Source organism: Rhinolophus sinicus, linkage group LG05 (genome assembly GCF_036562045.2).
Source record: "Rhinolophus sinicus isolate RSC01 linkage group LG05, ASM3656204v1, whole genome shotgun sequence".
NCBI lineage: Eukaryota > Metazoa > Chordata > Mammalia > Chiroptera > Rhinolophidae > Rhinolophus > Rhinolophus sinicus.
Window position 1 is genome coordinate 16,395,772 of NC_133755.1, and position 9,986 is coordinate 16,405,757.

The 9,986-nt window shown below is 49.6% G+C and overlaps 1 protein-coding gene across 1 annotated transcript in view; it reads right to left on the reverse strand.

The window, feature by feature from the left end:
* DNMT3A (DNA methyltransferase 3 alpha) overlaps positions 1-9,271 on the reverse strand; it is a 118,987-nt gene extending 109,716 nt beyond the window's left edge. Inside the window, exon 1 of the mRNA XM_074331764.1 lies at positions 7,204-9,271. The gene's annotated coding sequence lies outside the window, so the exon portion shown is untranslated. The remainder of the gene's footprint in view (positions 1-7,203) is intronic.
* Between the last annotated feature and the right edge of the window lie 715 nt (positions 9,272-9,986).

The following is a 9,986-nucleotide window of genomic DNA, read 5'->3' on the forward strand; positions in this document are numbered from 1 at the left end:
ATATATATATTTACAAGAAGCAGAGTACAGCATTAGGAATAGAGACAGTGGAAATGTAATGGCTGTGTGCGATGTCAGAGGGGTAGTGGATGGGGGAGGGGGCTTGTCACTGTGTGAGGGATATAAATGATAAACATCTAACTATTACATTGTTTTGTGCACCTGAAACTAATTAAAAAAAAATGTTAAAAAGAAAACGTTGAAAAACTGACCAAAAAAAAAAAGAAGTTCGTCATTCGAAACATGGTAGACGCCGCAGGCGTTAGGGACATTTCTGAAGTGAGTGTCTTTGAAACCTGTGTGCTTCCCAAGCTGTATGTGAAACTACAATACTGTGTGAGTTGTGCCATTCACAGCAAGGTGATCAGGAATTGCTCCTGTGAAGCCCAGAAGGACTGAACAGCCCCACAACTGATTTAGACCTGTGGATGCTTCCCCATGACCTCCAGCAAAGTCCATGTAAGGAGCTAAGTCCTTAAGGATCGAAGAAATATTCTCTGGGGGAAATAAAATTGAAATCATACTTTAAAAAACTCAATTACTTTAAATGAAAATGGATTAAATGCTCCAATCAAAAGACATAGGGTGTCTGAACGGATAAGAAAACAAGACTCTTACACATGCTGCTTACAAGAGACTCACTTCAAATGGAAATACACACAGAGACTGAAAGTAATGGGATAGAAAAAGATATTTCTTGAAAATGGAAACAAACAAACAAAAAAGCTGGGGCAGCAAAACTTACATCACACAAAATGGACTTTAAAACAAAGGTTATAACAGACAAAGAAGAACCCAGTAATTCCACTTCTGGGGATTTATCTGAAGAAACCCAAAACACTATTTTGAAAAGACATATGTACCCATATGTTTACTGCAGCATTATTTACAATAGCCAAGACATGGAAGTTATCTAAGTGTCCATCAACAGATGAATGGATGCAGAAGATGTGGTACATATATATACAATGGAATATTACTCAACCACAAAAAAGAATGAAATCCTGCCATTTGCAACAACATGGATGGACCTAGAGGGTATTATGCTAAGTGAAATAAGTCAGACAGAGAAAGAAAAATACCATATGATTTCACTTACATGTGGAATCTAAAGAACAACAAAAAAATGAACAAACAAAACAGAAACAAACTCATAGATACAGAGAACATTCTGATGATTGCCAGATGAGAGGGGGGTTGGTGGGATGGGTGAAAAAGGTGAAGGGATTAGAAAGTACAAATTGGAAGTTATAAAAGAGTCATGAGGATGTGAAATATAGCTCAGGGAATATCGTTGGTAATATTGTAATAACTATGCACGGTGTCAGATGGGCACTAGACTTATCGGGGTGATCACTTCATAAGTTACATAAATGTCTAATCACTATGTTGTACACCTAAAACTAATGTAATATTGTATGTCAGCTGTAATTGAAACATAAAAATTTTAAAAATAATAAAAATGTACAATTCAGTGGCATTTAGTATGTTTGCAATGTAGTGCAACCACCACCACTGTCAGGTAGCAAGAGCATTTTGAAAGTGCTGACACAGAGAAAGAAGGCGCACTTAGATGCCAGGCAGCCATCAGGGGAAGTGTAATGTGTTTGGCCAGTGCCCCTTGCTTTGGGGAACACCCCTGTCCCTATTCCATAGAGTGCTGGCTGGATATGTCAGTGCCAATGTCATCTCCTACACCCACTTATGGGGGTGGGCATGTGATCCACACTATCCCGCTGGCTAACCCAGAACCTGGTTCAGGGTAGGTTTGTGACCAAAGCTAGACAATTGAAGTAACCTTCACCGGTTGAAGGATATCTAGGGTGTTTCCAGTTTTTAGCCTCAGATTGGAAAACTGAGGCAAGGGAAGTGAACCAATTTGCACCAGTGCACCCAGGCAGAATGTGGTAGAACTGGCATTCAAACCTGGGTCCGTTTGCTACAGTCACATGGGGCTACTGGTGGGAAACATCGGGCAGGCTCAATGGGAAATATGGAGACTTGAGAGTCATTGATAAGCTGACGTCTTGAAAGTCGTGTTTAAGGAAGATGAGTGTGAGTCACAGGGAGGCAGCTCGGTGGCTAGGAGATTTGTGCTCAGCCCCAGCAGTGGGTGTGGGGAGGCTATGAGCTGCCTTCCAAAGGGAACATCTATTGCTGACTGAAAACAGAGATGATGAGGAGAAACATGTTCACTGATTTGGGTTGTTATAGTAACAGCCAGATAAAATATATATTCGGGGGCCAGAGGAGAAATGGCATTGCACGCAGATGAGCTGCAGGAATGGAGGAAACGACTGGAAGAATGGCACCATGGGCATGCTACTGACTCATTGCTGATGCCATGAATGGATGGGCTTTCTCACTGAGGAGTGTGGAGACCTGAGACGTTGGGGTAGACCACAAAATGGGGTGGGAAGAAATGATGGCAAAGGAAAGAGGAGGTTCGTGGAGGCAAAGGGAGAGCCAGAGCAGAGAACGAAGGCCAAGGACAGAGGGGCTTAGCATTGATGAGGCAACGAGGTCAAGGAGAAAAGAGTGTATTTGTCATCTATTGTTGCATAACAAATTAACCCACATGTTAGTGGCTTAAATATTTATATCTGACAGTTTCTGCATGTCAGGAATCTGAGTGGCTTAGTAGGGTTCTCTGGGTCAGGGTCTCTGACAGGCTGCAACCAAGGCGTCTGGCTACCGTCACCTCAAGGCTTAATGGAGAAGGACGCATTTCCAAGCTTTCTCACATGGTAGTCGTTGACAAGATTCAGTTCCTTACAGCTTGTTGGACTGTGGGCTTCAATCCAGTGCTGGCTGTTGGTCAGGGGCTGCCCTCAGTTCCTAGGCATGTGGGCCTCTCCATAGGGCAGCTCACAAGATGGCAGCTGGCTTCATCAGAGAGACCAAGAAGGAGATACTGAGAGTATTTGGGGCAAGTGGAAGACGCAGACTTATAAGCGAACCTTAAAAGTTCTGCCCTATTCTCTTTGTAGACAGTAAGTCACTAGGACCGGCCCACATTCAGGGGGAGGGCATCACACAAGGGTCTGGATGCCATGAAGCCAGTTTCAGAAGCTGCCTACTACAGGGAGCAAAGACAAGGTGGCTGGATTTGACCTAAGTCTCCCCCAGGTGGCCCCTGAGGGGACAGTGTCAGGAGGCAGTGTGCAAGAGGCAGAAGACAGAATGAAGGGGAACAAGTGATAATGCCCAAATCCCCGCTGTCCCCAGCACCTCAGGGAGAAATGGACAAACTCAAGACTCCACGTCACTTTAGGTAGCGCCCCAGCCGTTACCAGAAGATCCCAGCCAGTCATTTGCCTGCTTCCTCCACCCATGACGTGCCCCCCAGCAGAGCAGAGCCACACAGACAGGCAGCACCTGGCTCACCATCTCCATTTCACCAAAGGGTACTTGTCATCAAGGCACAGGAAACTTTTCAGGGCATGGGAGGATGGGAACCAATTCCAGAACCCTTTCTGCACTCCAGGACTGGCACCGTCTGAGCTGCGGCAGCCAGCAGCAGGCAGCCCCCTGTCCCATCTGGAGAGTGATTCCCCCTCCCCAGCTGAGCCTGGCCAGCACCCTGGGCTGTTCCCTGTCCCCACTCCAGCTTGGGGCTGTCTGGCTCAGAGGGAATGGGTCCATTTGTGGGAGGGACACAGAATAGGTAGGCACCAGGGAGGCAAGAAATGGAATGAAGGGGAAATACTCAAGGGATAAGGCTAGGGCTAGACACAGGTTTTTTGAGAAATCCATAGGAGAGAGTCACAGGTACATATCTCTACCCACATGTCAGATGTGCAGGAAATGTAACTATTTTTGGAAGTCCCCTTTGGGACAAGGGGCATGTGATAGGCAGAATAACATCCCCCAAAGATGTCTGCGTCCTAAACCTTGAACGTGTGAATATGTTAGGTCACATGACAAGGGGAATCAAGGTTGCAGGTGACCTAGAGATGGGAAGGTAACTTGAATTATCGGGGTGGGTCCAATGTAATCACAAGAGTCCTTAGAGCTACAGGAGGGAGGCAGAAGGGTCCTGTCAGAGTGACATGATGTGAGAAGGACTAAACCCACTACCGCTGGCTTTGAAGGTGGAGGAAGGCGCCAGGAGCCGAGGAATGTGGGCAGGCTCTGGAAGCTGGCGAAAGCAGGGAAGTGGACTCTCCCTTAGGGCTTTCAGAAAAGACCACAGCTCTGTGGATATCCGCCTTTTCTCATTCTTCCCCCTCTGCTCCGTGCTGGGGCCTGAGCCCAGTGAGCTGAGAGCAGCCTGGGCTAAGGGCTGGGAGATCTAGATTCCAACCCCAGCTCCATCTCTAACTTGCTCTTTGACCCTGAGGAGTCATTGTTCCTCATTGGACCTTAGTTTTCTGAAACATGGGCTTGGTAACAGGCTCCCTGCCACCCTCTTGGGGTGGCTGAGTCCAGACCACACGTAGGGATGCTCAAAGGCTAGGAAAATTCCGAGGATCCACCTTAGGGCCCTGGCCCCCACTCTAGGTTTGACTGCCTTTTGCACTTTTATTTATTTTCTAACCCAACATAGGATCGGGCCCAGGGATGATAGAAATGACCCCCAAGGATCTGGCAGGGGCTCAGAGAGCAAAACCCCTTGTTAAACAAAAGAGGGGATGGAGGATCAGAAAAGTTAAGTAAGTTGCCCAAGTCCACACAGCGAGCTGGGGCAGCGCACTCAACTCAGGTCAGACTTCCAGCTAAGGCATTTCCCCAGGCCAGGGGGCTTCACCCTTAGGGAAACTTCAGTCCCAGGATGGTGCTGTGATAAAGGCAGGGGCTTCGCTTCGGACAGATATGGATTCAAGTGCTGGCCTGGCCACTCACCAGATGTTGCGAGCTTGTAAGTACTACGGGGAGTGATGATCCGGCCTGACTCATGCGTTGTGGGACGAATTAAATGAGAGAATGCCGAGTGCCTAGAACAGTGCCTGGCATATAGCAAGCACTCCACAAATACCAGCTAACGGTACTTTTATTAATTGCCTCCCCACTTCTATCTCTTGTCCCATGAGAGGAGAGAGGAATGAGGAAAATTCCCTCCATATGACATAATGTTTCTGATGGCTTTCAGATTGAGCTCTCATTAGGTCCTAATCACAGACTTAAAGATACAAAGTCCAGCTACTGTTGTGCCAATTTTAAGGGCAAAGCCACTGAGGTCCAGAGAAGTCTCTTGGCAAGTCATTGCCTGAGTGGGAGCAGACCTGGACTTCCTGGTTCATTCTGTGCCTCCGTGGCGTTTCCCAGAGGGGCCAGCGCCCCTCCAGGCACATGATGCTCGCTGAGGCAGTGGACCCACGCTCGTCTGCTCACCTGCTACACGCCACACAGCGTGTAGGACTTTGCGCTCACAGCTCTGTCCCTGCGCAGGTCTATCTTTAGCCCTGGCCTCGCGCTATCCTCCCCCAGCGTCCCAGGATCCCAGCATCCAACGAGAATTTCGAAAACCTACCTGCCCCCCAGACATCTTGAAATTTCTTTACTTAGAGACCAAGCTTTGTATTCCACGCTTCATGAATTCCCAGGAGCTGAATGTGACCTGTTGCCCTGGGGAGACTGGGAGCCATGAACAGGGCAGGAGAAAGGTGGAGAGGCTTGGGAAGGGCCTAGGCCATAGGAGCCAATTTTCCTGACCAAAACTCGGGTTCGCATGTTCCTGGGGACAAGGGAACTAGGAGGACATTGGAACTAAGAGGGGAAATACAGGCTGGCTATACCAGAGGGAAAACAACGCTCCTCAGCTCACCCCCAGTAGAGGCTACTTGACTTCAACACTCAAGGATTCTAGGGTTTGGGGCCTCTCGCTCAGGGAGTGGCAGGAAGAGCAGATCCTAGTTCCTGGGGTGGCTGCTGGCTGTGCCAGGCAATGTGGGTGCCCAAGAAGCAAGTCTTCTCTCACCACCATGGTGGTCTTGGACAAAGGGGTTCCCCCCACCCTCCTTGAGCCCTGACTCAGCAGATTTCCTGATTGGTGGCTGAAGGTGGCTGACGGAGACCTTCCCTTCCTTGTTGCCCGCGGTGAGCAGAGCCCATGGAGTTGCCCTGTCCAGTCCCCTCGCCCCTGGACCAGGCACATCATCGCAGAGTTTCCAGAACTCATTTTTTCAGAAACCTCGGGCTTCTTCCTCACCCACCAGGGAGAGGCCTGGACCTGTATTTCTAGTTCTCACAAGTCCTCTGATGCTAATCAGACCAAGATCTCTCCCCTTCTCAGGTGATTTTGGTGGTATATCTCAGCCTTTCCATTCTATACTCCCCAACTCCCACTTCTTGGGGGCCACAGACAAGAGAAGCAGGGCCAAGTGGTAGAAAAGGAGCCTAAAGGGATATTCTCCTCTGTATAAAATTAATATGTGATAGCCAAATAATGCATATTTTTACAACCATATTTCTTGGGCCTTTGTGAGAAAGCTGCTGTCCTGGTCACAAATCTAACATGGTACTTGGCACATAGTAGGTGCTCAATAAAGTAAAAATGGCTCTTCCCTATACTCCTCCTCCCCCATCTTCCTCATCTTGGGAGTGCTGAAAGCACCTGGACTTCCCAGATGTCAGGCTGTTCTCCCGCCACCCCAGCCTGAGTGGACTCCCTCCTCCTGAAAAAAACACCCCTGCAGAGGAGAGCAGGCAACGCCCACAGGCCTGTGCTGAGGGCCACTGAGTGACAAGGGAAAAATCCACCTTGAGCAAGCAGGTCTTCAGTGTCCTCAGAGGGGATACTCCTCAGACCTCCTTCCAAATTGGGAACAAGGACCATGAAATGAATAAGGATGATTTCAGTTCTGTGCCCGGACCACGTGAGGGAGAGCAGAGCTGATGGTCACCCAGTCAGGCCCATTCAGAGAGCGGGGAGATGAAGACACCTTGGCTGTCAGACCTGGAGTTCTGGGTGCAGTGCCAGCAGCCTGGGCTACTCCTGGGACCTCTGGGCTACTGGATGGAAGTGGGGGGCAGTCCCTGCACCCCTGTCTCAGTGACTGGGGACCAGGGAAAGGATCCACCCTCCCTCCACATCCATCTGCCTAATGGAGGTTGGGTTGGGCCTCAAAGAGATGCTCTTGAAGCATTTAAAACCACTACTGTGTCACTTTTCTAAGCCACTTTTCCTCATCAAACCCATTCTTCTGGTCAAACAGGGATAATTGAGAACAGAAATTAAAAGAAAGTTGTGGGAAAACTCACTTGAGTAAACGGGTTAAAAACCGCCGTTGACAGTTCCTCAGCGGCTCCGCCCTGTACGAACGTACAGTAGGTGCCTAGGCCGTCTGACTGGTGCCGGATCCGGAGGCCGAATCTTCACCCGCCACGGAGACTGGGCCAGGTGTGCGGTCTCCGCCTGGCAGAGAAGCCTCTCGGCAGGCGCAGCATTTGCACTCCTCGACCTCCAGGTGGCGCTGGGCTGGGGGCGGAACATGCTGTCTGTCACCCATGTGGCGGGGAGGGGCCTTAGAAGTGCTGACTTCTGATTGGTTGAGCTCAGTCTTGCTTTTCTTCCGTGTCCTGAGCGGGTCTTAGGGAGGGCACCCAAAGTGTCTGAGTTACTGGAGAGGAAGTGTGTGTGAGTGTGTGCGTGTGTGTGTGATTTTTTTATGCCTTTATAAGATGCCTCGTAAATTTACACACCGGGAAAAATCCTTGGTTGGGCCTATTTATAATAAATACATTATTTGTAAGAGAGCTAAGTGAGGTTTACGTCTACCACTCAGCCATACCTTCCTTGTTCATGTTTCCTTAGTCTTTGACTGTTGTATGTGTATTACCAATATAACTGTATCTGTGGGTGTATTTTCCTTGCGCATTTGACAGCTGTTGAAGCTTCCACTTTCTGCCAGGCATTGGGCGGGGTTTGGCGGAGTCAATGGTGAGCCAAACAAACCTGGCTCTGCCCTCGAGGAGCTTACAGATGCGACTCAGCATCACACACATCGAATTAAAAATTCCCTTGTGACAATAAATGAGAAGTGTCTTGTGCCTTGAGAGAAGAGCGGGGATTGAGGAACTGCAGCACTGCGTACCGGGCAGGACAGCCACTTCCCCAAAGTGCACCATCCTGCTAAAATCCATCTCATTTCAGAAGACCTGTTGAGCTCCCCTGTGAAATTTGGAAGCTGTGGAGGCGGAATAGAAAATTTGAGGCGTTCTCGGGGAATACCCTGGGGCAACCCACATCGTCCTGTCTGGTCGGTGTGAAGGTAAGCAAGCACTGGAAAGCATATAATTTCCAGAATATTCTTTTCTTCCTCCAGATAGAAAGCCATCTTCTGGGTTGGAAGATGGACTGTCAATTGTGTTAGAGGGACTGTAAATTTTGTCACTGGAGAATACGGCCAAAGAAGGACTGGCAAAACAAACAAACAAACAAAACACAGGTCTGCGAAACAAAGGCCTGGAGTCCAGAACACAGTGTGGACTATAGAGGGAAGGAGGAAAAAAAAAAGGGTGCCAGTCGGAGGCTGGACTAGCTGCTGGGAGAGTCTGGCCCAGGTGGCTGGCAGCTGTGGGACATGACCCAGAAGGTCATAAACTGCTAGGGCAAAAAAGTTAGTCCTCGGTTGGAGACTTACCAAGGGGAATTCCTGCTGCATGGAATTTTTTCTTTGTTCACCTAAAAAGTTGCTGCTCAGTTCCTGCTCAATAGGGGCAGACACTGAAGAGCTCCCACGGTGCCCTCCCCTCCATGACTCACTCTCCAAACCTTCACAGGGCTGTTTTTTCCCTGAGCATTTACCACACCCCCTGACATTGCACAATGTTGCTTGTCTGTCTCCTATGGTAAAATGCAAGCTTCCTGAGGGCGGGCGCCTTGTCCTTTCCTGTATCCCCAGGACCTAGTCTATGTCTGGTACCTAGTAGGTGCTCTATAAACATCTGATGAATGAATGGAGCAGATTCTTCTTGGTCTGTAGAGAAACCTCAAGTCTAAATGCAGAGTGCGCATAGCCGGGTATCTCTGGTGAAACGTAAATTGTTCTGAGAGGGCTCTCTTTAGTCTAAGGTGAACCAGCCTCTTGGCCCTGAGAGAAGGTGGGGGCAAGGCCCTGGTGTTTCAGAAGCTTGAAAAATCTGCCTCACCCACTGAGGGGGCAGTTAGTCACCGAGGAAGGGTGTGCGTGTACTTGGTGGTCAGGGATGAAGTCTGTGAGGTGACCCTCCCATCCCGTTCTGGTCCTTACCTCGCACTCCTGGATCAGCCCCCACCCCCAGAAGTAGTTTTTCCTGTGATTTGAAGGCTGCAGCAGGGGAAGAGGTTTGGCTCCAAATGCTGGACCCCACCCTCCAACCTCTGCAGGTGGCCCTTCACATGTCTGTGCAGGGGCGATGAATCAGTGTCCCAAGCCTGAGCAGCCCTTGCTGGCCCTGGGGAGACTCCAATGGGGTGACTGAGCCACCTGGCATCAGGCGTGGCACTCACCCTGGCAGCATCAGATTCCTCTACCCCTGTCTCACTTGTGAGTCCAGGAAGGCCCTGGCCAGTTGGGCTCGGGAGCCCTTCCCCAAGTCAGTGGGGCCTGAATGGGCAGCACGTGTAGTGTCCAGTGGGTTGTGTACTTAGTGTCAGAGGAAGGAAAGTAATGGCTATTGATCATGTATTGTGTGCCGAGTACTGTCTCAGGTATCTCACGGGTTTGAATATAATCCTTGTAACAACCATGAAGGGTAGAATTCTTTTCATTTTATAGATGCAGAGAGTAAGGCGTGACCTGTCTGAGGTCACACTCAGGCAGAAGCAGCATCAGGATCCAAGTGTAGGTGAATCTGACTCCCCCTCCACTGCCCAGCCTGTGCTCAGTCCACTGTACCCATGGCTCCAAGAAGACAGGGTCAGGGGTGGGGAGCCCAGGGAAGCCCTCCCCAAGGAGTAGGGCCCCAGCCAAGCCTCTGGGAGAGGATGGAGCAATCTCAGAGAAGAGGGCAGGGCAAAGACAGAGGCAGAAGGGACTCGGAAGGTGCAGGTTCACAGGGAG